The sequence below is a fragment of the Papio anubis genome, chromosome 4 (genome assembly GCF_008728515.1).
Source record: "Papio anubis isolate 15944 chromosome 4, Panubis1.0, whole genome shotgun sequence".
Lineage (NCBI taxonomy): Eukaryota > Metazoa > Chordata > Mammalia > Primates > Cercopithecidae > Papio > Papio anubis.
In genome coordinates, this window is record NC_044979.1 from 163,379,559 (window position 1) to 163,394,254 (window position 14,696).

Sequence of the window (14,696 nt, forward strand, 5' to 3'; positions counted from 1 at the left end):
TGTATCAGATTGAGTTTTATTCTACTGTTTTATTCAAGCCCTTTCTTGCAATTACCATCACCCTGCACCAATATAGAAATTTCAGTGTGTTTACCTCTTCCTTGAGCTCACAATGAGATCTCCTGTTATAGGCTGATGGCTACAGGTATATTTTACTGTATAATTTTCACAGAACCCATACACAAATAATACACACTAACCCTAAAATTATACCAAGAAATTAATCTGATTAGGACGATAATTCACAGTCACATAGTATTTTGGAATCTTTGTGGTGAAAACAAATTGTTTGTTTAAAATTATTGACTTAGAAGTTGGACTCTATTATTGTGTAATGACTGAAACCAGAAATAACATTTTTCAATATATCTCTACATAAGGAATATTCTCTGATACGGTTTGACTGTGTCCCCACCCAAATCTCATATTGAATTGTAACTCCCACAATTCCCACATGTCCTGGGAGGAACCCGGTGGGAGGTGATTGCATTATGGGGGTGGATCTTTCCTACAGTGTTCTCATGACAGTGAATAAGTCTCACGAGATTTGATAGTTTTAAAAACGTTTCTCTGCACACACTATCTTTTTGCCTGCTGCCTTCCACGTAGATGTGACTTGCACCTCCCTGTCTTCTGCCACAATTGTGAGGCTTCCCCAGCCATGTGGAACTGTGAGTTCTCCATTATACCTCTTTCCTTTGTATATTGTCCAGTCTTCAGTGTGTCTTTATCAGCAGCATGAGACTAGACTAATACATTCTCATTTTGTGCGTTTTAGAGAATAAATAATAAGGCAAAAAAGAAATTCCATTTTTGAAAATTATTATTGCTTAAACTTTAGATAAATGGGAATTGACTGTGTTTGCTTACCCTAACATGGACTAGGTGCTGGCAAATTACAACGGCAATTTTGTTTCTGCAGCCTCAAATTTAATGTTTTATTTTGTCAGATGTGGCTAAGTGAAAAATTTCCAAAAAAAAAAAAAAAAAAGGACTAAAATAGTGAGCTTTAAAAAATCCTATTTCTCTTCTAGACTTGGATCCCTAAGTACCAGTCAAGGAAAATATCTAATTTCTTCAAGGAAAAAGAGTTCATATTTCTTTTGAAACATATCATGTTGCCATAGTTACCAAATGCTCTCATTTTATTTCCTAACAATAATATCACCATCTAGATACACATAGCTTACAAAAGTAAATGTTTTATTGTGGAATTTTATAAGTACACAGGATCTGCTTCCAATGACTTTCAGAAAATTAAAATAGAAGGATTCTTTTTTAATAAATACACCTGAGTTGAAATTAAATGTTTTCTGAGCAAGAGCATAGGAGAAAAGGAGGAGCAGAGAGAAACTGAAAAAGACATACAGCTTTAACATTTCAAAGGTAAAGGTGATTTAAATTAGGATTTGGGCTTGGTTGATCTTCTGCACCCCAGTGTATATAAACATTCTCATATGGGTTGCCATGTCTCCAGGAGTGATAACTTCACCTGGACAGGCCATTAGAAATTAAAACATACTTACACATATACACATGCACACCTTAGAATAAGAAAAATTATAAACCAGCTTATTTTTGTTATTTGTCTTGCCAAATATAAACTTTAGAGACAAAATTTTAAATAAAGCAGCAACTATGAAAATAAATAATGAGATCCCTGTGTACAGAATTACGTAGTTGGGGTTTACGTATTTGAAATCAGCTCCAAGTAGAAATGAATCAGTTTTCTCTGTCTTTCTTTTCTCTTACTTTTTAAGAAGGTATCACAAGAATTTTATTTACAGGAATTTAAGGTGGAAACACATACCTTCTGGGGAGTAAATCATTACTAAAAACATATAATTAATGTGGTCATTTTGAACAATATTTACCTAGTTACCTAAATGAATAATAAAAATCATCAAATATGTACATGATTTGGAAAATCTTGAAAACTAAGGAAGTTTAAATATTTAAAAAGTAAATTTCATAGTCTACCTTTATAGATAAAACATCAATAGCTAATATTAAACTATAAGCATTATTAAAATATAAACACGAAATTTTAAGATTAAATTTACAAATGAATTAATTTCTCTATATCTTCCTATTTCATACTTAAAATGCTTCTTATTCTAGCCTACATGGTGTATCAAAAACTGCAAATTACAATACTTGATGTTTTAGTGTGCTATGTTTGGGGGTGGGGGGCAAGGGGAGAGAGGGAGAGCATTAGGACAAATACCTAATTTATGTGAAGCTTAAAACCTACTTGATAGTTTGATAGGTTCAGCAAACCACCATGGCACATGTATACCTATGTAACAAACCTGCATGTTCTGCACATGTATCCCAGAACTGAAAATAAAATTTAAAATAAGAAAATAATAATAATAAACAATGTGTTATTTAAATGTAATCTTTAGCATTTCAGTTTTGTTTACTGGAGTCATAATCTCAATATTATTTTTAAATATAGAGAATTCAAAATAATTTAACATAAAGTATACTTCATTTTATTCATAAAGTTTTACCCATCATTTTTAAAATGAATGATTTAGGCAGAGCATTATGGTGTTTGAGAAAAACTGGCCTTCATTGTAAGCTGACTGTAGGATTTATTGATACAAGCAAAAGATGCATAAAAAAGAAAAATGTTCCATAATTTTGTTTTTCAAAAACATACATGCATATGTGTATGTGTGTATGTATATGTGTATATTTCAATATGTGTCATATACTTTAGAGAGATTTTTACATCTAGTATGGCTCTTAGGAATAAAGGCCATGATTCCTATTTTATAAGTTCTCTCTTGATTAAAAAACTAGTTTTGTGTGGTGGTGGATGAGATGCTGTATTATTTCTTCAAACTCTGTTAGCCTTCCTTAAACTTATTTTGATTTATTATTGTTTGTATTTTTAATTGTATGTTTGGAGGGATCCTTTATCTTTCCAATCAGCCTTTTCCAGGTCTGGATCCCATCTCCTTTCACCTACTTGAGAATTTTTATTCTCAATAGGCCAATTTTTTTTATATCTTCTTATTCTCATTTCCCACTAGTGGAGGCTTATCTAATTATAAACAATAAAGAAATGATTTTAAAATTATCTTTTTACTTATACACCCAAACTGGTATCTGTAGATTCTTTCTTATCTTTTGCTTACCCATTTCTGAAATCTTCCTACGCCTAAAGCCAGATGCTCTATTTTTTTTTTTCCAATCTGCTGCAGTCTTTTTGGACAACTTAGTCCTCTTTCAACTGCTTCACCTCTCACTCATAACTTGCTGACTCCAGAATCTGTAACTCTCTCTTCTGAGGTCCTGAGATATATATATATATATACTCTTTATATAACATAATATATATAGTATATATACACACAATGTTTTATTGAAACTTCCCAATTATTACATGTCAGATATTCTCATTTCACAGACCAGGAAACAGTTACTTACAGAAGTTAAGTATTACAGCAGGTTTACTCAATTAGCACATGTCCAAGCTAGTATTTAATCCAAAAACTTTTTATTTTTTTCTATTATATACTTACATACTCTTTCTTTCCATTTTCTTGAATTCCAGTTTTGTCTACCAGGGTAAATAAAGTACATGATTGCTAAAGATGGGAAGCTTTAGAATCTATCTTTTTTTTTTTTTTTTTTTTTTTTTTGGAACCCACTTGCATGAATTTTTCAGATTCCGGAAATAATGCTTTGCAATGCATGAAGTAGTACTTTTCACTCTATATATTTTTGCCCTAATGTCTGTGCACCCAGCCTGTGAAATAAATTGCACTGACCTGTGTCTTTAATGCCTGTCTCTTAACATTTTTCAAAACCACCTTAAATGTTGAAGTTCATAAAATTGGTAATGCTTGATGTGGGGGGAAAAAAAAAAACAAAAAAAAAACCACTAAGATGTTCTACTTTGTGGTCTCTGCATGACATCTAGTGGTTGGAATTGGAAAATTTGAGGAAATGATGATTAGTACCAGGGAAAATACAATCTGTGTTAGTCTGGAGTCCTCATTCCTAACATCAAAAGAAACATGATATAGGTATCCTTTACTTCCAAACTTCCAAAGAGTTTGGCTGCTGGAGGGTAGGCCTTTCTCAATCATTTCTGTTTCTCAGTCCATGTATTAGGGAAGAAGAATTTCTGTCTGTGTTAAGCAATCTGTGCTCACTGGGGCTTGTGAAACATTGGTCTGTAATCAGTACCTACTTTTGATGGATATGACTTAGATAGTTATAAGATGCAAAAGTAAATAAACCCTTTGGTTTTCTTTCTTTATACACAAACATTAATCATACTAAATCTGTGACCCTATTATTCAAAACTATATTTAGAAAAACTTTTTATATACTCCAGTTTTGATTCTTCTAAAGAGGTTTTAAAATCAGGTAACTGCTTAGCTTTGAGTCTTACGGATGACATTGGGTGTAGGTCCTTGATAATCCAAGATTTAGGATCTGCCTACCAGAAATTTTAGTCAGCTTAGATAACTGACAACGGAAAATGGTACATAAGTTCTAAATAAATGACACAGCCAATGTGTTAGGGATGCCGCAAAGGATTTGGAGTCCGAGAGGTCACAGAAGGGATCAAGAAGGAGGATGGATTTGAACTGAGCTCCAGTTGACAGATGGGCAGCTTAAGATATTTTTAAGCAAACAGGCAATGGAGTGAGAATCCTGGGTGTTGGCTTTCCTTCAGTGTGACTTTGAACAAACAAACTAGTTGCTCCACATTTTACTTTCTTTGTTTGCATCACAGTACGCATGTACATAGATACATAGCATCTATTTCTTGTGGTGAAGATCAGTATAATGTCTTGTGTGGCAAATTATCAGTTCTTTTTACTATAAATACGTTAAAAATGCAAATGTTTAGGTCAAGTATTATTCTCTGAAAATGCACAAAGAGAAATGAACCGAGAGAAAAATAACTAATAATAAATAAATACTATATTTCTGACACCAAGACATGTCCTAGAGAATTTAAAAAGTAATTACAAATATTTTATGGTAATGTATTTCAAATATACATGCTGTAGATTCCAGGATTTATGTCATGGGGATGGATGAGAAGTCCTTGAAACCTGGCAATTATTTATAAATGTTGCTTCTCATTTTCTATCACTGCAAGGTACTCTTACAGACACCATGTGAACCAAATCAAATGTTACATCTCCAGGATTATAGGCTCATAAAAAATCAACACCTAGGGCATAACTTGAATCACAGTAACTTTATGCATTTCAAATGGGATAAAGTCAGCCAATAAGTGTTTAGGTTTGCAGTCTATTGTTCGAGATTATTGCATCAACCAACTCTGGAATTAACTTCTGGGATGAAGAGTAAGAATAAAGTAAAATCACTCCATGTAGGCTCAAAGGAGACTTTTGTTGAAGTGGGTTTCCCCATAGTCTTTGAAGTGGGTGAGGCCTCGTGCTTGTGAAATACAGGGGCCTTGTGATGAGTGAAGTATAAGAGAGATTGCTGACAGATTTGAAATCCCACAGTAGTTGTTTTGTCCTTTGCTTTGAGAAGGTTGGTGATAATTAAACTGCTTTTCCAGCAGAGTCTTTGTTCCTAACCCAAGTATCGTATTTAAAGAAGAGCCAAGTAGTATAGGCATTTTTTGACACTAAACTGACTCTGACCTATCTTCTTCCATGTTTATTTCCCAAAACATACACATTGGTAGTTGAAGTTATTTCCTATGAAGTGACCGAGTGACTTGGGGCCCTATGTGTGTGTGTGTGTGTGTGTGTGTGTGTGTGTGTGTATAAGTTTATGGTAAGTTTATGGATGTGCTTCAACGGGGCTCAACCGTCACCTTCTCAGGATCATTTGTTTCAATGTCATCTTTGCCTCTTTGTTATTTATCAGCAGGAGATAGCTGACCGAGCTCAGTGCTGAACTCAAGCAACGTTGGCATGTCCACGCTTGATGTTTAACAGACCTGAACTAAACAAAGCATATTCAGTTTGAGTCACTTTAAATATTTGGTCACTTTTTAACTCCATGTAAACCTTCTGGTTAAACCTTATTTCAAATAGTAAAAGAATTATAGCTTGAAATATAGTGCCTGGCTTATGACAGTTTCTCAATAAATAGTTTTGATTTATAATCCTAAAAGTAGGAGTACATTTGCTGCTGGAGGATGTATAGACTAAAAAAGAATATGTAATACAACTTTACATCTGAAATAAATAATAATACTGTAATAGAGTTTATCTCTTCATTGCCTGTCTTTTTAGCTTCCTTACCCTTTTAATTTCTACTTCTTTCTTTTTTTCTTATTTTTCTCATAAATAAGTAGGACCAGATACATAAACATCCAGCACAGGCTATGTGTTGCAGATGTTATCAGCATTTTGAGTGCCCTAACTACTCAAAACAAGCTTTTAACACATTAGTAGAACTTGATATTTCAAACAGATTCAGTACTTTATTAAAATATTTTCGTATCTTGATAACATGTAAAAAATCTATTTATTGCCAGTTTCTTTTTGTATCTGCTCCCCTTTTTCTATTGTATTTGTATTGAAATGTTAATTTTAACACATATTATGTATATAAAAGTTTAAGCCCCTAACCTTTTTAATAACATATTCTTTTTGAACATACCACAACTAGAGGTTCATAGAAACGTCCCGTTTTATTAAAATCCACCAGGGGATGTGTTCAACTTGTGAAATAACCTAATTTCAATAAATCTGGGCTGAGTTAGTGCTAATGCATGTGTGGCAATGATCAACTGATTAGGCATACATTGATTTGTCAAAAAACATGATGGGGGAAAAAAGGAAATTGCTGCTCCTCAGTGTTTGTAAGTGCCAAAACACATATGTATTTTATATTGTGGGAAAAGCATTGATGTGAATTTCTCTAAACAGGAGGATGTGAAAAGTACTGTTTCTATAAGAAAAAAAATCATCCTGGATTCACTAGTATGCAGGAGAAAGCAACTTTATTCTTTTTTTTTCTCTGTCTCACTAAATAAAATCTCTAGCAGAATATACCACTCCTGATAATTACATGCTCAGCAATTGATGTTTTGACATTTCAAATGGTCCTACTCATTCAGTACCAATACATAGTCCAATCCATTATAAAATGTCCAATGACAAACATGAATCTGTTTAACATTTCTTGTCTCCCCCAATTTGGGCTTACTCCAGTGTTAGGAGCCTGTAGTGGAGGGAGGAATGTGATGGCTTTGTTTCCTTCTCCTTGCCTTACTTTCTCTTCTGCTATCTTGCCTAACATACAGGGCCCAGGTAAGCTGATACTTGGAGTAGTGAACACAGGCTTATGCGTATGGCACACCAGAGATAGTGTTGGTACTCTCTGGACTTGGTGAATGAATGTTGAAAGTGGAATTGTCTTCCAGTAGGATGATAGTGAAGGTTACTCAGATTCTTTCTGAGGTCCTTTAGCCACTATTTTTGAAAGTGAGCCATTGGACTTCACCTTGTCTCTTGCTCTTGTTAGAGTTGTTTTCTCTCTTGATGGTCGTCTTGATCAAGATCCCTTTTACAATAATACGAGCCTAGCATGTTCTTAAATCTAGTCCTTGAGAAATCTGTGCTTTTGCTTTGTCATTATAAAACACATAGATCGCTGTATCCTTGTTCAGTAAGCTACAACATACTCCTGTCTCCTGAAATCCTGGGCTTAAATCAAGTTCTCAAAGGCTTTGTTTTGTTTTGTTGTACATGTGTGAGAGAGAGAGAGAGTTTGTGTGTGTGCGTGTGTGTGTGTGTGTGTGTGTGTTTATTCTCCTGAAATTCCCCTCCTCACTTGACTTAAGCTAAAATATAAACGTCCTCTTCCTTTCAGCCACAGATGGTGATGGATAAATGGAATGCCATTCACACTATTCCCTTAAAATAAACTCTCTCACTCCCCTCTCCCCTCTCATCCTTGTCCCTTTTTTTATATAATGGGTAATGCATTAATGTCAGCAGAATAGTTTGGGGCCATCATTTGGCAACTACCACATGGATGGTTTAGCAATTGTTTTTAGATTGCTATGAATTTAGGTATATGTGAGTTTTGGGGAAAGTTTTGCCACTATATGTTTGTTAATTAAATGTGGGCTATGATATAAAATAAAATTATGTTTCTGAAACATATTTTGGAAGCTATAAAGTCATCTGTATTTATTATCCACAGACACAGCGTCATTGTTCAGGTCCTGCAACCATCTTATAATCAACATACGTGGGCCCAGGGATTCTATGTGTCTTCACTTTCCTAGTGTCCATGGACAATCATTCCTCATACAAAAAGATGGAATTAACCTTGATTTAAGATCTTTCCAAAGCGATCCTCAATAATGACATTTGCATTCTTCTAGCTTGGAAATATCAAAGCAACAAAGATACAGACCTCTGCACGATTGGCTGCATGTTTTGAAAGATAATGTTCCTGACTGGGCGCGGTGGCTCAAGCCTGTAATCCCAGCAGTTTGGGAGGCCGAGACGGGTGGATCACGAGGTCAGGAGATCGAGACCATCCTGGCTAACACGGTGAAACCCCGTCTCTACTAAAAAATACAAAAAACTAGCCGGGCGAGGTGGCGGCGCCCATAGTCCCAGCTACTCCGAGGCTGGAGAATGGCGGGAACCCGGGAGGCAGAGCTTGCAGTAAGCTGAGATCCGGCCACTGCACTCCAGCCTGGGCGACAGAGCGAGACTCCGTCTCAAAAAAAAAAAAAGAAAGAATGTTCCACAGGCTTAGTAAAACATCTCTACAGGCTGAATTATCGAGAGGAGGTGGAGAAAACGAAATGAAACTGACATGATAATAGTAAAAATAAATAAATAAATAAGTAGTAAATTTCATAATGCAGGCACAAATGCTAAAGAGCTTGAGTTTCTTATAAGAAATAGCACTGAAGCAACAACAGGAGGGAAAATATTTACCTTATATGGAAAAATACCTTCTTCCTGGATTTGAGAAACTAATAAAAATTTAATAGATTTTAAATGCAAAATCTTATTTATTATCAAGTGTGTTTTTCATAACACCAATTATTAAAATTTTATATAAAAGTGAAAAATGTCAGCTATTGAAATGTAAGCATAATGTTTTTAAATTAAAATCTGTAATTCTTCCGCGTAAGGTGCTGTTTTACAATGCCTTCTTTTTTCTTTCAAAATCTGTCTCACTCAGTAACTGGCTTATTTCTAAGACACTAAACACAATGATAAGGAGAGAATAATTGTTCTATGCCTGATTTTCTTTGAAAATTATGATGAATTTCAACAGAAGCTATTGTAAAATTGACTGATATGTTTGAGGATATTGAAGTATATGTAATACTTTAATATGAATTATTTTGACATGTCACTTATAGATAGTTATTCAAGCCTGGCATTTTCTGCTCTCAAAATTAAGGCATGTGTATTAATTTAAATTGCAGCTAATATGTAATTCACAAAAATTTTGTTCTGACTCTCAAGCTAATTATTGTATTTGCTTTACATATATAACTATTGAAAGACAAATGCAGCATTACTCATGACGTTTTAATAGATTTAGAATTCCCAACCTACACTAAGGTGAGAAATTTCTCAAAATAGTGATTCTAAGTATAAATGTTACATATTGTTTCACTGTGCTTTGCATTACTATTTCTAATCCTTAAAAGGCAAATTAGCAATAGTATAGGATTTAGGACCTTAGATATTTAACTTTTCCCATATTTTGCATTGAAAAAAGTAATATATTTTTGAACAATGCAAATTATTTTTATCATTTTATACTATGTCCTAGATTTTTATACATATTAGTACATTAACATATAATTTAAAAGATATTCTAAGGTAGGAAAATTGTATGGGCAAGGTTAGAAGAAATGTATAATAGTTGATGCGGTCCCTTAGGGCTAAAAAAATCAAAAAGTCATTGGCACCCATGGGCCTAAAGGGACAAAGAGAGAGACTGATTAGTAGCACACATAGAAAACAGCCATAGTCAGAGCTGCTTGACAGGGGCTGCAACATTCAGTGGATGGATGTGGAGAATAAGTGGTAACTCAGCAGAGAGAGCAAGGAGGAGAAATGCTCAAACTTATTGTCTATTTGAAGAAGACATTATCTTATATATTGATATGGTTTGCCTGTGTCTCCACCAAAATCTCATCTTGAATTGTAGCTCCCATAATTCCCACGTGTTGTGGGAGGGACCCCAATGGGAGATAATCGAATCATGGGGGCAGTTTCCTCCATACTGTTCTCATGGTATTGAATAAGTCTCATGAGATCTGATGGTTCTATAAGAGAAATCCCTTTCCCTTGGCTCTCATTTCCTCTTTGCCTGCTGCCGTGTGAGATGTGCCTTTCACCTTCTGCCATGATTGTGAGGCCTTCCAAACCACGTGGAACTGTGATTCCACTGAATTGCTTTTTCTTTGTAAATTACCCAGTCTCAGGTATATCTTTATCAGCATCATGAAAACAAACTAATACAGTAAATTGGTACCAAGGTAGTGGGGCACTGCTGTAAAGATACCCTAAAATGTGGGGGTGACTTTGGAACTGGGTAACAGGCAGAGGCTGAAACAGTTTGAAGGGCTCAGAAGAAGATAGGAAGGTGTGAGAAAGTTTGGAACTTCCTAGAGACTTGTTGAATGGCTTTGATCTAAATACTGACAATGATATGGACAATGAAATCCAAGCAGAACTGGTCTCAGATGGAGATGAGGAACTTGTTGGAAACTGGAATAAAGGTGACTCTTGCCATGTTTTAGCAAAGAGACTGGTGGCATTTTGCCCTTGCCCTAGAGATTTGTGGAATTGTGAACTTGAGGGAGATGATTTAGGGTATGTAGCAGAACAAATTTCTAAGCAGCAAAGCATTCAAGAGGTGACTGGGTGCTGTTAAAAGCATTCAGTTTTAAAAGGAAAACAGATAAAAGTTCAGAAAATTTGCAGCCTGAGGTGATAGAAAATAAAAACCCAGTTTCTGAGGAGAAATTCAAGCTGGCTGCAGAAATTTGCATAAATAACAAAGAGCCAAATGTTAATAGCCAAAACAATGGGGAAATATCTCCAGGGCACATCAGAGACCTTTGCAGCAGCCCCTCCCATCACAGGCCCAGAGACTTAGGAGAAAAAACTGGTTTCATAGGCTGGACCCAGGGGCCCCTTGCTATGTGCAAACAAGGGTCTTGGTGGCCTGCATCCTAGCTGCTCTAGTCATGGCTAAGAGGGGCCAAGATATAGCTTGGGCCATGGCTTCAGAGGGTCCAAGCCCCAACCCTTGGCAGCTTCCATGCAGTGTTGAGCCTGCAGGTGTACAGAAATGAAGAACTAAGGTTTGGGAAGCTCTGCCTAAATTTCAGAAGATGTATGGAAATGCCTGGATGTCCAGTAGAAGTTTGCTGCAGTGGCAGTGTCCTCATGGAGAACCTCTGCTACAGCAGTGTGGAAGGGAAATGTGCGGTTGGAGCCCCCACACAGGGTCCTCACTGGGGCACTGACTGGCAGGAGAGCCTACTTCTTGCATCAGTATGACCTGGATGTGAGACATGGAGTCAAAGGAGATCATTTTGGAGCTTTAAGATTTGACTGCCCTGCTGGATTTTGGACTTGCAAGGGTTCTTTATCCCCTTCTTTTTGGCCAGTTTCTCCCATTTGGAATGGTTGTATTTATCCAATGCCTGTACCCCCATTTTATCTAGGAAGTTACTAATTTGGTTTTGATTTTACAGGCCCATAGGCAGAAGGGACTTGCCTTGTCTCAGATAAGACTTTGAACTGTGGACTTTTAAGTTATCGCTGAAATGAGTTAAGATTTCGGGGGACCGTTGGGAAGGCATGATTAGTTTTAAAATGTGAGGATATGAGATTTGGGAGGGGCCAAGGGCACAATGATATGGTTTGTCTGTGTCCCCACCCAAATCTCATCTTGAACTGTAGCTCCCATAATTCACACGTGTTGTGGAAGGGACCCAGTGGGAGATAATTGAATCACGGGGGCAGTTTCCTCCATATTGTTCTCACAGTAGTGAGTAAGTCTCACGAGATCTGATGGTTGTATAAGGGGAAACCCCTTCCGCTTGGTTCTCATTCCCTCTTCACCTTCCACCATGATTATGAGGCCTTCCTAGCCATGTGGAACTGTGAGTCCATTGAACCTCTTTTTCTTTGTAAATTACCCAGTCGTAGGTATGTCTTTATCAGCAGCATGAAAACAGACTAATACATATATAGATCATACTAAAGAATCCACAAATGCTATTAAAACTAAGAAATTAGTTCAACAAGATTGCAGGACACAAGATCAATATGCCCATGAACTAAGGCATTTGCATCATCAAGAAAATGTTAGTATTTAGAATGTATTAGTACTTTCCAATTTTATTTATGTATTTGAAGTAATCCCTGTCAAAATCTCAGATGGTTTCTTTAAAGAAATTGACAAGTTAATCCTTAATTTTATATGAAAATTTGAAGGATCCAGAATGGCCAAAATGATCTGGAGAAAGAACAAATTTGGTGGAATCACTATTTCTGACTTCAAAACTTACCACAACACTACAATAATTAGACAATGTTGTACTTATATAATGGCCTATATTTGAGAATCCAGATACAAAACTTCACATTTATGGTCAATTAATTTTCAACATAGGTGCTGCAACAATTCAACCAGGGAAAGAATAGTGTTTTCAGCAAGGCTGGGGCAACTGAAAATCCATGTGCAAAAGAATGAAATTGGACAACTGTTTTATACTACACAAAAATTAACTCAATATAGATCAAAGATTTAAATGTAACAGCTAATCCTATAGCATTAGAAGAGAAAATAGGTGCACAATTTTTGTGATCTAGAATTGGGCAGTTGCTGCTATTCTCACCTCAGAATAACTTAACACACACAAATTATTCTAAAATGTAAGTATTTTTAAAAACAAAAGTTCTGCTGTGCTTTTTCTATCAGCAAAAGTCACTTATGTTTGTAATTTGTGACACTTATTCATAAAATCCAGTAGCTATATATTTTGAACATGTTTAATATTAGTACATTTAGTTATAATAATTCTTAAAACTATTTCAGATATAATAAGGATAGAGGTATTCATTGCTATTGTGTGGTTGACTTTCTTTTTGTCTTGTTCCAATAGCTGCATATGTAAAGCCTTTAGAGAAATGTATTCATGAATGTGGTGAACATAGTAAGAAATCAGAAAAGTGACCAAATTATCTATTAAAATGGTCCTATTATCTAAGTTGGAGTACATTCCTTCATTATGAAGGCTCTTAAGTGCTATCATTTTAAACTCATTTACATGAGCTCTTCTTTCATTTCAGTGACAGCTAAACTCCACTTAAATTGAATCTCCACTTGTGACTCTTTCTGAATCCATTGGAAGAGCTCCACATCATTTCCTGTACCAGCAAACAAGATGAACAAGCTGCATCTGATCCATGAATCTCAATTTCTGGGGCACAGGCCCCTACCCAGTCCAAAGGCCCATGAGCAAAGATGGGGTCTTGAAATTGATCAATGACGCTGGAATGAGAAACATTCTCTTTCTCAAATTGGTTATGCTGTTTCTTTTTTCCCCTTCTATTAATGAATTATTCATTTTTCTGAGGTCATTTCTGCTAGCTCCATTTCTACACATTTGCATGCACACACACACAAATTTATTATATAATTTTCCTCTTAAAGTTTACTTCGGTTCTTGCCATGTTTTGCTCTCACTGAATAATACTTTGATTCACACACATAAGTTCATGTTTTTACACATGTTTAAGAATCCTTATAGAATAACATCCTAGAAATATAAATTTTGGGGCAAAGAACAAATCTGACATTAATTTTAATGAGTAATGCTAAATTATCCTTTTCTAGGAGAAATTTTAACAATCTACAATTCCACAATAACTTCAGAGTGTGAATTTTCCTATGGCCTAGACAATACTGGGTATTAGGTCTTTTAGTGTTGTCAATCTAATGAATAAAAAAATGTTATAATGTTGCATTAATTTTCAAGAGTGTTTGATTTGGAATATTTTTACATATTTGATAGGTCATTCATTTGTTTTCTTCATATATTTTATCTCTTTTTGTTTTGTGTTGAGTATTTTTTATATACTGGTGATGTTGATATATCTCACATAGTTTACAAACTTTTAGCTCTGTATATCTTTCTGACATTTAGTGAGATATTAATACATATATTTGTAAAGCTATTTTTCAGGTGTATTTTATGGATTTTATGTTGTTCTAAGATTATTTCAGTTTATTCTCTTTAATTATCTTGAAGTGTATTAAAATTTCTTGAATTTTCTATATTAGTAGTTCTCATATTTTAGGATGCATCAGAATTACCCAGGATGTTTGTTACAGCACAGATCACTGGGTTCAGCAGGTCTGTGACAGAGCCTGAGACAATGCATTTCTAGTAAGTCTAGGACATGTAGCTGCTGCTGGTTTAGGGACACACTTTGAAAACTATATTTTCATATAATAATTATTTAATCTACAAATATTGAGTATTATCTTCAGAGTTAGCTAGGATTATAGTATTTTATAGAAAAATATAAAGGAATTATAGCAGGTATCCATGTTTTATTACTCATTATAATAAAAATTTTTCTACTATTTTATTATGTATTATTGCAGTAGGGCTCCAATGATGTGAATCTTTCTTCTTTGCTAAGTGTATTAAAATGTTTGTT

At 35.1% G+C, this 14,696-nt stretch overlaps 1 long non-coding RNA gene across 1 annotated transcript; it reads left to right on the forward strand.

The window, feature by feature from the left end:
• Window positions 1-374: 374 nt before the first annotated feature.
• Window positions 375-14,000, forward strand: LOC108584912. Its single transcript, XR_001900519.3, has 2 exons — window positions 375-671; window positions 13,320-14,000. It is a non-coding gene; the product is annotated as an uncharacterized LOC108584912 (long non-coding RNA).
• Window positions 14,001-14,696: the final 696 nt, after the last annotated feature.